Source organism: Odocoileus virginianus, chromosome 6, assembly GCF_023699985.2.
Source record: "Odocoileus virginianus isolate 20LAN1187 ecotype Illinois chromosome 6, Ovbor_1.2, whole genome shotgun sequence".
In the NCBI taxonomy this organism is placed as follows: domain Eukaryota; kingdom Metazoa; phylum Chordata; class Mammalia; order Artiodactyla; family Cervidae; genus Odocoileus; species Odocoileus virginianus.
Genome location: NC_069679.1, coordinates 56,224,094 through 56,240,603, shown reverse-complemented (window position 1 = coordinate 56,240,603; position 16,510 = coordinate 56,224,094).

Sequence of the window (16,510 nt, the reverse complement as noted above, 5' to 3'; positions counted from 1 at the left end):
GGCATAAGAAAATGTAAATACTCTGTTCTTGTTACTTTGGTGCCCATCGATGATTTCCCATTGTCTGCAGAATAGAATCCTAATTCCTTAACCAATGGCACAAGGCCATATGCAATAAGAAAAAAGCCTTCTTTTCCCATGTTGTCTCTTGTGCACGTGCTGTGATCCAACCAAAATGAGTTACTAAGTGCCTCACACTCACCCACCTATGATAGATACCTTGACGCTATAAGAAAGCATTAGGTTTAGATACAAATTGGTTTTTTTCAGTTCTCCAATCCTACCGTTAACCAGGTATTTTAATCAGAAAGTAATTGAGCCTCAGCATTTAGAGATCAAATTTTCCATTTGAAATGTAATGTATTTATTGGTAGACATAGACATGGTCCTTTCTGTTCTAGAGACCACTCTATGGAAGGAATTGGAGACGGGAGTTCAACCTTGGTGAAGTCAAGTGAGAGGGGCAGTCAAAAAGGAGATGCAGGACAGGGAACTGAAAGACTTTTGGAGTGAGTGGAAGATGGATGTGTAGGATAGAAGAATATCACAAGATGATGCTGCAGAAGGAAACAGAGGTTAGATCATAAAGATTCCTTAAGTTTTGTTCAGGAATCCTTTAGTCTAAGGAAAATGAAGAACATTCAGAGGGTTTTAATCAGGGAAAGAATGTGTCCAAAATATGCATTCCACAGTGATCTCTCTGGCTGCTATGTGGAGAACAGATTGCTTGAGGATGGAGGGGGTGATGGGTTGGGCAAGACTGGAAGCAATAAGATCAACTAGGTGGTTAAAATTCTTCCTGAGAGATGGTGATGGCCAGGACCAAGTCAGGGGCAGCCAGAGTCCAAAAAATAATGGGTGGGTTCCAGAGATGTTCACAGGGTGGAATCCACAGATCTTGATGAGGCTGAGGGGCAGAGTGAGAAGAGTTAAGAATTATGAGCAGGAGCCAGACGTAATGAGGTCATTTATCTGAACAGACATGCAGGAAGTGAGGATCTGGATGGGCAAAGGGAGAATGAACTGTTGAGTTCAGCTTGAATTTTGTGTCTTATGTCCTTATGGAACAGACAATACCACCCAGTAGAGTTCTTTAAGAATTAGATGAAAGGACATATGCAGTGTTCCTGGTACCTAATGGAATACCCACATGTATCCATGGACTACATTTTTGCATCCTCCCCAAGTCAGTCAGTCAGTTCAGTCACTCAGCCGTGTCCAACTCTCTGTGAACCCATGGACTGCAGCACGCCAGTCTTCCCTGTCCATCACCAGCTCCCGGTGTTTACCCAAACTCATGTCCATTGAGTCAGTGATGCGAACCAACCATCTCATCCTCTGTCATCCCCTTCTTCTCCCACCTTCAATCTTTCCCAGCATCAGGGTCTTTTCTAATGAGTCAGTTCTTCACATCAGGTGGCCAAAGTATTGGAGTTTAAACTTCAGCATCAGTCCTTCCAATGAATATTCAGGACTGATTTCCTTTAGGATGGACTGGTTGGATCTCCTTGCTGTCCAAGGGACTCTCAAGAGTCTTCTCCAACACTACAGTTCAAAAGCATCAATTCTTTTGCACTAAACTTTATAGTCCAACTCTCACATCCATACATGACTACTGGAAAAACCATAGCTTTAACTAGATGGACTTTTGTTGGCAAAGTAATGTCTCTGCATTTTAATATGCTGTCTAGGTTGGTCATAACTTTCCTTCCAAGGAGTAAGCGTCTTTTAATTTCATGACTGCAATCACCATCTGCAGTGATTTTGGAGCCCCCTAAAATAAAGTCTCTCACTGTTTCCACTGTTTCCCTATCTATTTGCCATGAAGTGATGGGACCAGAGGAGAAGGCAATGGTAACCCACTCCAGTACTCTTGCCTGGAAAATCCCATGGGCAGAGGAGCCTGGTAGGCTGCAGTCCATGGGGTCGCAAAGAGTCGGACACGACTGAGCGACTTCACTTTCAATTTTCACTTTCATGCATTGGAGAAGGAAATGGCAGCCCACTCCAGTGTTCTTGCCTGGAGAATCCCAGGGACGGCGGAGCCTGGTGGGCTGCCGTCCAAGGGTCGCACAGAGTCGGACATGACTGAAGCGACTTAGCAGCAGCAGTAGCAGATGGGACCAGATGCCATGATCTTAGTTTTCTGAATGTTGAGCTTTAAGCCAACTTTTTCACTTTCCTCTTTCACTTTCATCAAGAGGCTCTTTAACTCTTCTTCACTTTCTGCCATAAGGGTGGTGTCATCTACATATCTGAGGTTATTGATATTTCTCCCTGCAATCTTGATTCCAGCTTGTGCTTCATCCAGTCCAGCATTTCTCATGATGTACTCTGCATATAAGTTAACTAAGCAGGGTGACAATATACAGCCTTGATGTACTCCTTTCCCTGTTTGGAACCAGTCTGTTGTTCCATGTCCAGTTCTAACTGCTGCTTCCTGACCTGCATACAGATTTCTCAAGAGGCAGGTCAGGTGGTCTGGTATTCCCATCTCTTTCACTATTTTCCACAGTTTGTTGTGATCCACACAGTCAGAGGCTTTGGCAAAGTCAATAAAGCAGAAACAGATGTTTTTCTGGAACTCACTTGCTTTTTTGATGATCCAGCAGATGTTGGCATATTTGATCTCTGGTTCCTCTGCCTTTTCTAAAAGCAGCTTGAACATCTGGAAGTTCACGGTTCACATATTGCTGAAGCCTGGCTTGGAGAACTTTGAGCATTACTTTATAGCGTGTGAGATAAGTGCAATTGTGTGGTAGTTTGAGCATTCTTTGGCATTGTCTTTCTTAGGGACTGGAATGAAAACTACCTTTTCCAGTCCTGTGGCCACTGCTGAGTTTTCCGAATTTGCTGGCATATTGAGTGCAGCACTTTCACAGCATCATCTTTCAGGATTTGAAATAGCTCAACTGGAATTCCATCACCTCCACTAGCTTTGTTCATAGTGATGCTTCCTAAGGTCCACTTGACTTCACATTCCAGGATGTCTGGTTCTAGGTGAGTGATCACACCATCGTGATTATCTGGGTCGTGAAGATCTTTTTCATATAGTTCTTCTGTGTATTCTTGCCAACTCTTCTTAATATCTTCTGCTTTTGTTAGGTCCATACCATTTCTGTCCTTTATTGTGCCCATCGTTGCATGAAATGTTCTTGATATCTCTAATTTTCTTGAAGAGATCTCTAAATTCATATGTTAAAGCCCTAACTCCCAATATGATGGTATTTTTGGAACTGGGGCCTTTGGGATGTGACTAGGTTTAGATTAGGTCATGGGGATGTTCTTCTTGTGATGCATCAGTGCCCTTATATGAAGAAGACAAAATACCAGAGTTTTCTCTCTCTGTTCGTTTGCACTGAGGAAATGCCCTGTAAGTCCAGGAAGAGTCTCAGCAAGATTAGCATCTGCTAGCACCTAGATCATGGACTCCCCAGTCTCCAGAACTGTAAGAAATAAATGTCTGTTGTTTAAACCAGTCTGTGATATTTCATTACAGCCTGAACCACTGAAGTGTGGTTTTCTTTCTATTTCTTAAATAATTCCCTTTTCCCAGAATGTAAAGTCCATACCGTAAAGACCATCTTCAAAAGTCACCTTCTCCCAGAAGCCTTCTCTGATTTCCCCAGGTAGACTTTCCATGCATATGTTTTTACCTTAAATTGTGTCTACCAGTTATGTCCACTAGCAGCATATTGCTTCTATAGCTATTGAAAATTCATTAACAATAGGACCCATGTTTGATTGACCCCCAACCCTCAAATTAGGATCTGATAATAATTATTTGTACATCAATAAGAACAAAATTATTATAATTTATGTTATTTATACAGTATATCATACTCGACACAATGCACAATATACTATAATAAAATTACAATAGTAATAGCATTAATGTTTTAATTCAGGAAGCCAATGCATTCATTACTGAATGAATACCCATATTTTTGTCCTTGGCCTCATCTTGACCCATTTCTCTCCTGAAAGCATCAGAGAGAGGGGAATGAGCACAGGCTTCTGAATTAAACTTAAATGGTCCTTTCAATGAATTGAGAGAGTATCACTGAAATATATACATTAACATGTAAAACAGAGAGTGCAGGGAGCTCTGCTTGGTGCTCTGTGACAACCTACAGGAGTGGGATGGGCTGGGAGGTGGGAGGGCGGCTCAAGGAGGGGATATGTGCATATACTGAAGGCTGATTCATGTTGATATATGGCAGAAACCAACACAATGTTGTAAAGCAATTGTCCTTTAATTAAAAATAAATTATAAAACATAAAATAAATAAATCATTTAAATCTCAGCAAAAGATAAAGTAGGCCTTTAAATTCTTGATTACGTGACTGTAATAAGTCACTTAATATCTCTGAATCTGTTTTTATATCTGGAAAATGGTAATAAAACTCCCTGGCTCTTGAGGTAATCATGAAAATAGACAAAATATAGGAAGTAAGGTGCCCAGTACAAGTATGTGGCACTTGATCAATAAATCCTGACTCCTTCCCATTCCCAGTGTAGGCATTCACTAAAGATCAAGGAGGAACAGGGAACTAAAAACAGCAAAACAACAATATTTATACATTTCATGCTTTTTGGATATCATATCCATTTGGTATTCTCATTTATAATATAAATTTCCAGTATGCCTGTTGCTGTTATTACGGTTATAATATTTTATTCTGTGGTCTGTTTTCATCTCCCACTACACGTATGCCTTGCTTCCTCTTACCCTGCCCTCTCTGCAGATCTGTATATTATAATACGAACGGTAAGCAAGAGCTCTGCTTTGATCAGAGTCAGACAGAAATCATTGGTAAAAAACTGAACTGTCCATTATCTAAATAATCTTATGAGAACAGAAGATAATTAAGTAGAAAACATTAAGAAATACTGACTGAATACAACCTCAGAAGTCAGAATGCCATTATGTCCAATCAGGACTTAAAAGAAACAGTAAGATATTTAAAAATGGGAAGTTTAAAGATGCAAAGGTTCAGAAATGAAGAGTAATTTTTAAAAATATTTGCTTTTGAGGATAAAAAGGCTTAGCCTCCTATCATTAATGTCCAACTTGGCTTTATATTTTTCAGGATCAAACACATAATTAAAAATATATCTGTTAACAGATGATCACACAAAAGCATTTGTTTATGTTATACTATATTAAGAGGTGTTAAAAAAAAAAAAGCTCAAAAGAAAAACAAGAATTATGACCATGAAGGAAAAGCAGACACATCATTTATGAGTTTTCCCTCTGTGTGCTCTGAAAAGGCAGGATAATTCATTTTCCATGTAGAACAACCTTGAGATGGAAAAGAAAGTTACTTCTAGCATTTTCTGAATCTTCTCTGGGTAATCAATCAAGGTATAGAATTTGGAACTAGGCATCTCCTTCCCTAGTGGACCAACCTTTGTCTATATATGCTCTTGTCAAAATAGATCTAATACAGAAGAAGAAGGCAAGACCAAAGGCACTCTTATAAGTAGCAGAGTGGAGCCCTGTTCACTGAAGTCTGACCATCAGCTCCACCCTTACTGTGTAAAATAAAGAGAATATAGTGTAATTATGTGGATTATACAAGCTAATCCATGGTCCAGAATTCTTCTCATACAAATGGTAGCTTTCAAAGAGAGAGAAAGTATAGTTTTAAAATTGCTGAAACAATATCACAGTAATCCAAGACGATGCCCCAACCAGTAACGCTGAAGAAGTTGAACAGTTCTATGAAGACCTACAAGACACTAATACCCAAAAAAGGTGTCCTTTTTATTATAGGGGATTGGAATGCAAAAGTAGGAAGTCAAGAAACACCTGGAGTAACAGGCAAATTTGGCCTTGGAGTACAGAATGAAGCAGGGCAAAGGCTAATAGAGTTTTGCTAGGAGAACACACTGGTCATAGCAGACACCCTCTTCCAACAACACAAGAGAAGACTCTACACATGGATGTCACCAAAGGGTCAACACCGGAATCAGATTGATTATATTCTTTGCAGTCAAAGATGGAGAAGCTCTATACAGTCAGCAAAAACAAGACTGGGAGTAGACTGTGGCTCAGATCATGAACTCCTTATTGCCAAATTCAGACTGAAATTGAAGAAAGTGGGGAAGACCACTAGACCATTCAGATATGACCTAAATCAAATCCCTTATGATTATACAGTGGAAGTGAGAAATAGATTTAAGGGACTAGATCTGATAGACAGAGAGCCTGATGAACTATGACGGAGGTTTATGACATCGTACAGGAGACAGGGATCAAGACCATCCCCAAGGAAAAGAAAAGCAAAAAGGCAAAATGGCTGTCTGAGGAGGCCTTACAAATACCTGCAAAACAAAGAGAAGCAAAAAGCAAAGGAGAAAAGGAAAAATATACCCATTTGAATGCAGAGTTCCAAAAAATAGCAACAAGAGATAAGAAAGCCTTCTACAGCGGTCAGTGCAAAGAAATAGAGGAAAACAATAGAATGGGAAAGACTAGAGATCTCTTCAAGGAAATTAGAGACACCAAGGGAACATTTCATGCAAAGATGGGCTCAAAAAAGGACAAAAGTGGTATGGATCTAACAAAGCAGGAGATATTAAGAAGAGGTGGCAAGAATGCACAGAACTATACAAAAAAGATCTTCATGACCCAGATAATCACGATGGGGTGATCACTCACCTAGAGCCAGACATCCTGGAATGTGAAGTCAAGTGGGCCTTAGGAAGCATCACTACAAACAAAGCTAGTGGAGGTGATGGAATTCCAGTTGAGCTATTTCAAATCTTAAAAGATGATGCTGTGAAAGTGCTGCACTCAATATGCCAGCAAATTTGGAAAACTCAGCAGTGGCCACAGGACTGGAAAAGGTCAGTTTTCATTCCAATCCCTAAGAAAGGCAATGCCAAAGAATGCTCAAACTACCACACAATGCACTCATCTCACACACCAGTAAAGTAATGCTCAAAGTTCTCCAAGCCAGACTTCAGCAATATGTGAACCGTGAACTTCCAGATGTTCAAGCTGATTTTAGAAAAGGCAGAGGAACCAGATCAAATATGCCAACATCCGCTGGATCATTGAAAAAGCAAGTGAGTTCCAGAAAAACATCTATTTCTGCTTTATTGACTATGCCAAAGCCTTTGACTGTGTGGATCACAACAAACTGTGGAAAATAGTGAAAGAGATGGGAATACCAGACCACCTGACCTGCCTCTTGAGAAATCTGTATGCAGGTCAGGAAGCAACAGTTAGAACTGGACACCGAACAACAGACTGGTTCCAAACAGGGAAAGGAATACATCAAGGCTATATATTGTCACCCTGCTTCTTTAACTTATATGCAGAGTACATCATGAGAAACACTGGGAAGGATGAAGCACAAGCTGGAATCAAGATTGCAGGGAGAAATATCAATAACCTCAGATATGCAGATGACACCACCCTTATGGCAGAAAGTGAAGAAGAGCTAAAGAGCCTCTTGATGAAAGTGAAAGAGGAAAGTGAAAAAGTTGGCTTAAAGCTCAACGTTCAGAAAACTAAGATCATGGCATTCAGTCCCATCACTTCATGGTAAATGGTGGGGAAACAGTGGAAACAGTGGCTGACTTGATTTTTCTGGGCTCCAAAATCACTGCAGATAGTGACTGCAGCCATGAAATCAAAAGACGCTTACTCCCTGGAAGGAAAGTTATGACCAACCTAGACAGCATATTAAAAAGCAGAGAGATTACTTTGCCAACAAAAGTCCATCTAGTCAAGGCTATGGTTTTTCCAGTAGTCATGTATGGATGTGAGAGTTGGACTATAAAGAAAGCTGAGCATCTTTAAAAGAATTGTGTCTTTTGAACTATGGTATTGGAGAAGACTCATAAGAGTCCCTTGGACTGCAACGAGATCCAACCAGTCCATCCTAAAGGAGATCAGTCCTGGGTGTCCATTAGAAGGACTGATGTTAAAAAAAAAAATTTAAAAAAAATAAAAGAAGGACTGATGTTGAAGCTGAAACTCCAAGACTTTGGCCACCTGATACGAAGAGCTGACTCATTTGAAAAGACCCTGAGATTGAGGGCAGGAGGATAAGGGGACAACAGAGGATGAGATGGTTGGGCAGCATCACTGACTCAATGGACATGAGTTTGGGTAAACTCTGGGAATTGGTGATGGACAGTGAGGCCTGGCATGCTGCAGTTCATGAGGTCGCAAAGAGTCAGACATGACTGAGCAACTGAAGTGAACGGAACTGAAACAATTTGCCCATCCTACCTGGAGATAAAAGCTCTTGAATCTGTCTTTACCCCAGGGATCATCCCATTCCAGGTTCACTACTTACACTGTCTGCTCCCCTTGAGGTTCCAGCATGCCTTGGGGCTTAGCCTACATGAATCATGACTCTGTGGTATGTTTTCTAAAGAAGAACCAAAGTTTCTATTATGTGCTCTTTTTCTGTTGCATCAGCCTTCCTAAGGTGGCATGAACATAATTGAGTCCTCAAAAAGATACAGTGGAGCATCCAAACATTATTTTTCAATTAAATAGTATATTTACAGCATGCCCATTTAGGACTGCCTTATGACTTTCGTGGGGGCATGGGTGAGGTCCCAAGCACTATGTCTTTGTGGGTCCACCCCTTCATTAAATATTATTTAAAAGTTATATTTAATAACTGTGTTGGTATAAAGAAGAATATATTAATATTATACATTAAAAAATTTTCTTTGACCCAAAAGTTCATTTTTTTTCCTTCTGATCTGAAAAGAAATGAAAAAATTTTCCTGGGCCCTAAAAGTCTTATGGGCCCAGAAGGCAGTCTTACATGTGATGGATGGGAGGAATGGAATGCAATCATGGAAAGGAGACTGAAAAAATCATGAAGATTTTCTCACTCCTAGCCAGCACATAAAATAGTTGAAGAGAGCAGAGAATGCACTTTGTTCTCTGAGTAGTGGATCCACTTTATACATAGCAAAGATTAGCATTTATTAAAATAAAAACTGAGTTAGTCACAGATCATTTCCTATGTCCATGCCTCTCCACTAAGGAAATCAAGACACAAACATTTTGATTGAGTCATGCCAGTCAATTCTTGTGCGCTCTTTTGCCCAACCATTTCCAACAGCAGTCAACCATTCCAGGGATGGAGATAATAAGCCCGTCTGCAGCAGGGTAATATCTTTTCTCACTCCATCATCGGTTGCATGATTGGTGTCATCTTTCTTAATAAAAAGCCATTGCTAGAAGCTATCTCCACTAAATACTCTTGACATCACTTCCTTTAATAAGGCTTAAAAGTTATAAAAAATTTAAGCAGCAAGGCGTGACTGAGCATTTATTACTCTGGGCCATACACTCAGCTCTCGCTGCTAGTATGAAACAAGACATTGAAGGCCAGTCCGTTCCCTGCTTCCCTCAGAGCATGAGTGTGGATGCTGAATGCTGCTGATTTTATTACCAATGTTAGTTTTAAAAGTAATTACTAGATGGGAAAGCATCAGCATAGATGATTACCATGAAAGTAAACGAAAGTGCCAAGTCTCCACTCCCTATCCTCTGTTTATCCTGTAATGTTGGTGTCTGTCTGTACCAGCAGACAACTAATTTAACTGAGTGAAATCTCCTTAAGCAGAACAGAACTCTGTGCAGGTCACCAACACTGCCTATTTCTACTTTTCAGTAGAGAAAGAACTGAATGATCACATGAATCGGAGAGAAGACAAATAGAAACCAAAAAACTAATTGTGCAGTATTTACACACACATAAATAAGCTTATAGCAGACGCAAGAGTTATAGATGTAAGTTGATTACTACTAGAATAGCAAAGGAAAGCCATGACTCTCCCAAAGCAGCATTCATTCTATACTGATAAAGATGTATTCTTCCTCAAAACTTTCAATAATTCCAATTATCTATAGGGTATATGCTTAATAAAAACTTTTCAAAATAATCGAGACATTTTAGTAGAATATCTACTATGCCAAGTCAGGTTTCCTAATGTGTCAGTTTATAAATATCAAATTTCAATAAGCCTTAGTAATTTGTTTTATGGAATACTATACAGTGGTCATTTGTTATAAGTAAAAATGAAAATATAAATTTATGCATCACTTACATATATGATCCCAAAGAAAGATCTGTATTTTTGAATTGGTTCTCACCTCACCCTTAAGAACTTAGAGAAGTATTGCTTTACTGAGAGACATGCTTACACATAGTAAGTGCTCAAGAAAACATAAAAGTTTGATCCTAGTAGTTCACACCATTCCCACCAAGCCCTTTTCGCTTTAGTAGGATGATCAATCATATATTTCTAAAATACAGTTGCCCTGATAGGCTGTAAAGTCAAAAGAGCCAGGAGATGGAGTCCACATTTTTTACACTCTAAAAATGTCTCCCAGAAACACACACAACTCTTTGGTAGGTCAGATAAAATTAATTTTAAAAAAAATGAAAAAATGAGTGTCTGAAGGCTTTGAGAAATCAGACCAAACATGGAAAAGCAGAGTGTAATGTGAGTGGGTAATTAGGTGGCAGCTCATGTCCTGATGGATAATTCTAGAGAAAAAGCCAAACAAATCCTGCCATATGTTCTGCTCTCTGTGTAAACCACTACAGACGAGAGAGAGCTTTACGGAATATTCTATAGCATATGTCTAGTCAGTATGTTTGTTCCATCCTACTTGTTGCCAAGTTCCAAATGCTTAAAATAATTAACCTTTCCCACCTGTTTGTAAAACTTTGCAATGCATCCCAAAGGGAATATTTTACTCTGACATCCTTTGAAGCAGTCAGCACCCTACCAAAATTTACCAATGAAGTAGGTTTATTCCCCTCCGGAATTCAGTTCCAGCATGGATATTAAAAAAAAAAACACCTCTCTTTTCCCAGAACATTACTCAGGTGGTTATACAAATGCCAAACACTGGTTTCTCAACCAGTGTGGAAGAAATACATAAAAATAATATTAACTAACTAAGCATTTTACTCAGTATTAAGTTGTTATGTTTAAGAATATATTATTATTACTTATTTTACTGAACATTAAGTATCTTCCATTTAAGACAGGTGCTTCAGGTACAAATATAAATAAGACATGTTCCTTGCTCAAAATAATTTAGATGTTGATAGTAGAAATAGATCTGAAAAAAACCATTACTCTTATAAAAGGAAAATATGAGAGTATAATGAATTTGTACTGTGTCAGCTAAGTTTTGCTGTTTCTCAGAATTCCCTTCACTCTAGACTTCCAGGTTAGTGTGGACCTTGAGAGCTGTTTTATGGGAAATTTGGAAGACAGAAAAATGAAATGGCCATGTTCTTATTACACTCAGAGTTTTGGAGCAGGGCAAAGGGTACTGTCGTATCTCACATATATGGCTGCTTATTTTGCTGGTTTACCTGGTCAGGGATGCGGAACAGACAGCAGTTGGGCTCATAGCAAGTCCAACTTCTGCTGTATTCTCCTTTAGGTCTCTGGCTCCTGGTTCAGTACATATCAAGCATCACAATACAGAGGAGTAGCTTCGCATGCAGTGAACACTCACAGCATCAAAGCTGGAGGCCTCGAGGTAGCAAAAGACCAATAACATAGGTTCCAATTCACCCTCATAGGTCCCATTCAGGTTCCAACTTGTCCTTCTTCCCTATCTTCCTGTTCCAACTGCCTACCCAAGGCTGACATGAAACCACCCATAGGCTGTTTCCTCAATCAACTGGCTTCCACATTGTTTAAAGTCCAATTTTCCATGATAAATCATATCCTAATGGTTCTGTCAGGGGTATCAAGAAATGATCCTTAATCAGATGATATTTGAGTTGAGGGTCTTCAAAGATAAAGGAGAGTTCTCCAATAAAAAGAACAGGAAAAAGACCTTGCAGGCATGGAAAATAGCACATACAAAGACTTGAAGACATTCAAGAGCATCCTGTGTTCATGACATAGTGACCATCAAGTTTATGAGAGAGGGTCCTGGGAGATAAAACTGAAAATGCAGGCTGAAAATTTTAGACCATGTGGACCATGCTAAGATATTTGAACGAAATCCAGCAGGCATTCAGGAACTACAAAAAGATGTTGAGCAGATAATGCATGGATGTGAGTGCCTGTAAATGTGTAAAATGATCAGATTTGTATTTTAAAGATAGCTCTCGCAGCTGTGTGAAGGATGGATTAGAAGGGAGAGGACAAGCTTGGAGCCAGAGAATTTGGTTAGGCGCCTATTGCAATACCAATTAGCAAAAGATAAAGGATGGTGGAAGTTGGGGAAAGTCACCTGTCCTGTATAGCCTGTAATTTCATTTTGTATATACAATTATATGGAGACTAAATTCAATCACCATGGGGATCCTGAGGATTATCCCTTTAAAACTGTCCTTCACATGGAGTTAAATCACACTGACTAAGTACCAGCCAGGAACTCTCAAGTGGAAAAGAAATCAAGAAACCTAACTCTGGGGAAAAGAATCTAAGAAAGAGTGGATATGTGTATGTGTATAACTGATGCACTTTGCTGGACACCTGAAACACAACATGGTCAATAACTATTCTCTGATTATAAATAAATAAAGCAAGCCTAACTCTAACTGGTTAGAGAGTTTGGAAGGGTTTTAAGACTGGCTTAACCCAGAGAGTCAACCATGTCACCAGAATTTGGTGACTTTTTTTCTCTCAGCTCAGCCTTCCATGAAAATTAACATGCACACAGCAATAGTAATAAACAGATAAGGTGTTAAACATTTACTTTGTACCATTTAAACTAGGAACTGCTTGAAATGCTTTAAATGTGTTTACTAGGTTTCATTCAGAGGTAAACTGGAAACTAAAAGCAATTAGAATTGCACAATCCCTTGACCACAGGCAGCAGGAAAAAAGCATTTTCCCTGCCCCCACCAACAGTGGCTTCCCAGGTGGGTCTAATGGTAAAGCGGCTGTCTGCCAGTGCAGGAGACGTAAGAAATGTGGGTTCCACAGCAAGCATCACCCTCAATGGTGAAAAATTGAAAGCATTTCCCCTGAAATCAGGAACAAGACAAGGGTGCCCACTCTCACCACTACTATTCAACATAGTTTTGGAAGTTTTGGCCACAGCAATCAGGGCAGAAAAAGAAGTAAAAGGAATCCAGATAGGAAAAGAAGAAGTGAAACTCTCGCTGTTTGCAGATGACATGATCCTCTACATAGAAAACCCTAAAGACTCTACCAGAAAATTACTAGAGCTAATCAATGAATACAGTAAAGTTGCAGGATATAAAATTAACACACAGAAATCTCTTGCATTCCTATACACTAACAATGAGAAAACAGAAAAGAGAAATTAAGGAAACAATACCATTCACCATTGCAACAAAAAGAATAAAATACTTAGGAGTATATCTACCTAAAGAAACAAAAGACTTATACATAGAAAACTATAAAACACTGATGAAAGAAATCAAAGAGGACACAAACAGATGGAGAAATATACCGTGTTCATGGATTGGAAGAATCAATATTGTCAAAATGGCTATACTACCCAAAGCAATCTATAGATTCAATGCAATCCCTATCAAGCTACCAATGGTATTTTTCACAGAATTAGAACAAATAATTTCACAATTTGTATGGAAATACAAAAAACCTTGAATAGCCAAAGTAATCCTGAGAAAGAAGAATGGAACTGGAGGAATCAATCTGCCTGACTTCAGACTCTACTACAAAGCCACAGTCATCAAGACAGTATGGTACTGGCACAAAGACAGAAATATAGATCAATGGAACAGAATAGAAAGCCCAGAGATAAATACACGAACCTATGGTCACCTTATCTTCGACAAAGGAGGCAAGGATATACAATGGAAAAAAGACAACCTCTTTAACAAGTGGTGCTGGGAAAACTGGTCAACCACCTGTAAAAGAATGAAACTAGAACACTTTTTAACACCATACACAAAAATAAACTCAAAATGGATTAAAGATCTAAATGTAAGACCAGAAACTATAAAACTCCTAGAGGAGAACATAGGCAAAACACTCTCCGACATAAATCACAGCAGGATCCTCTATGACCCACATCCCAAAATTTTAGAAATAAAAGCAAAAATAAACAAACGGGACCTAATGAAACTTAAAAGCTTTTGCACAACAAAGGAAACTATAAGCAAGGTGAAAAGACAGCGCTCAGATTGGGAGAAAATAATAGCAAACGAAGCAACAGACAAAGGATTAATCTCAAAAATATACAAGCAACTCCTCCAGCTCAACTCCAGAAAAACAAATGACCCAATCAAAAAATGGGCCAAAGAACTAAACAGACATTTCTCCAAGGAAGACATACAGATGGCTAACAAACACATGAAAAGATGCTCAACATCACTCATTATCAGAGAAATGCAAATCAAAACCACAATGAGGTACCATTATATGCCAGTCAGGATGGCTGCTATCCAAAAGTCTACAAGCAATAAATGCTGGAGTGGGTGTGGAGAAAAGGGAACCCTCTTACACTGTTGGTGGGAATGCAAATTAGTACAGCCACTATGGAAAACAGTGTGGAGATTTCTTAAAAAGCTGGAAATAGAACTGCCATATGACCCAGCAATCCCACTTCTGGGCATACACACCGAGGAAACCAGATCTGAAAGAGACACGTGCACCCCAATGTTCATCGCAGCACTGTTTATAATAGCCAGGACATGGAAGCAACCTAGATGCCCATCAGCAGACGAGTGGATAAGGAAGCTGTGGTACATATACACCATGGAATATTACTCAGCCATTAAAAAGAATTCATTTGAATCAGTTCTAATGAGATGGATGAAACTGGAGCCCATTATACAGAGCGAAGTAAGCCAGAAAGATAAAGACCATTACAGTATACTAACACATATATACGGAATTTAGAAAGATGGTAACGATAACCCTATATGCAAAACGGAAAAAGAGAGACTCAGATGTATAGAACAGACTTGTGGACTCTGGGAGAAGGCGAGGGTGGGATGTTTCAAGAGAACAGCATTGAAACATGTATATTATCTACGGTGAAACAGATCACCAGCCCAGGTTGGGTGCATGAGACAAGTGCTTGGGCCTGGTGCACTGGGAAGACCCAGAGGGATCGGGTGGAGAGGGAGGTGGGAGGGGGGACCGGGATGTGGAATACATGTAAATCCATGGCTAATTCATTTCAATGTATGACAAAAACTACTGTAATGATATAAAGTAATTAGCCTCCAACCAATAAAAATAAATGGAAAAAATAAATAAATAAATAGATAAAAGAAAAAAAAAAAAAAAAGAAATGTGGGTTCCATCCCTGGGTCAGGAAGATCCCTTGGAGGAGGAAATGGCAACCCACTCCAGCGTTCTTGCCTGGAGAATCCCATGGACAGAGAAGCCTGGCAGGCTACAGTTCATGGGGTCGCAAAGAATTAGACATCACAAGCAACTCAGCACACATCAAACCGTAGTCACCTCAAACCCACTGCTGCAGCAATGGCAATGAGATTACACTTAGTGACAAACCAAATCGTGTTCTGAACCTGGGGTTGGTGTCAGTGCCATCTGACAAAAATGTGGCGTTTTGTTAGAAGTGGAAAGGAGTGACTGGGCAGTCAACTCAATATCTATTATGCTCTGTTTTAGTTTCAGTAAGATCCAGGTCCTAGATCTGTGTTCTGTTGGTAATTGTTGTCACCTTCATCAAAGTGACTATTTATTATCAATGTATCGATGTAGCTATTTTGTGCCATGTATCAATACTAAGGGAACAGAAGACAAAGTCTTATTTTCCCATTTCTAAAACTTCCTATTCTTCCATTGGCACATATATCATGTCTCAGTAAGATTGTAAACTCACTGAAATACAGACCTTATCATATTATTCTATGTTCCCTAAAGCCAATATGCAGTAAGCATTAATATAAATGCTTTCTAACCTGAATTGTAATCATGGAGCCAAAACCTATCTACATAATGCTGTAATGCTATATAATGATATTTATCCAGTTAATTCTGCCCCTTTTTTGCTTCACATATTTTGAAGCCCTATTATTTGGCATGTATACATTTATGGCTATGTCTCCCTGGTGATCTGACCCTATTATCATTTGGAAATGTCCCTTTTAATCTATTTTTTCTGATATAAATGTAGCCACTCCAGCCTTCCTGTGTTTCCTATTTGCATGGTGTATCTGTCTTCCAGTATTTTACTCTCAACCTATACATGTCTCATTTTTAAAGTGCAACTATTATAGATAGCATTTTTAAATCCATGTTTTCAAAATATGATCTTGCTTTTTAAAATCCATATTGATAACCTCTGCCTTGGGAATAGACTGTTTAATTCATTATTAATATGTAACATAGCTACACATATGTTCTGATTTAAGCTTACTGTTTTCATTATGTGTTTCTTGTTTACATTGTCTGTTTTTTTTTTTTTTTTCATTTTTCTGTGCTCTCTCTCCTAATTTCTTTGGAATTATCTTAACATGTTTTAGAATTCCATTTATTGGTACTTCAGCTGTACTCTTTTGCATTGTTTGTTAA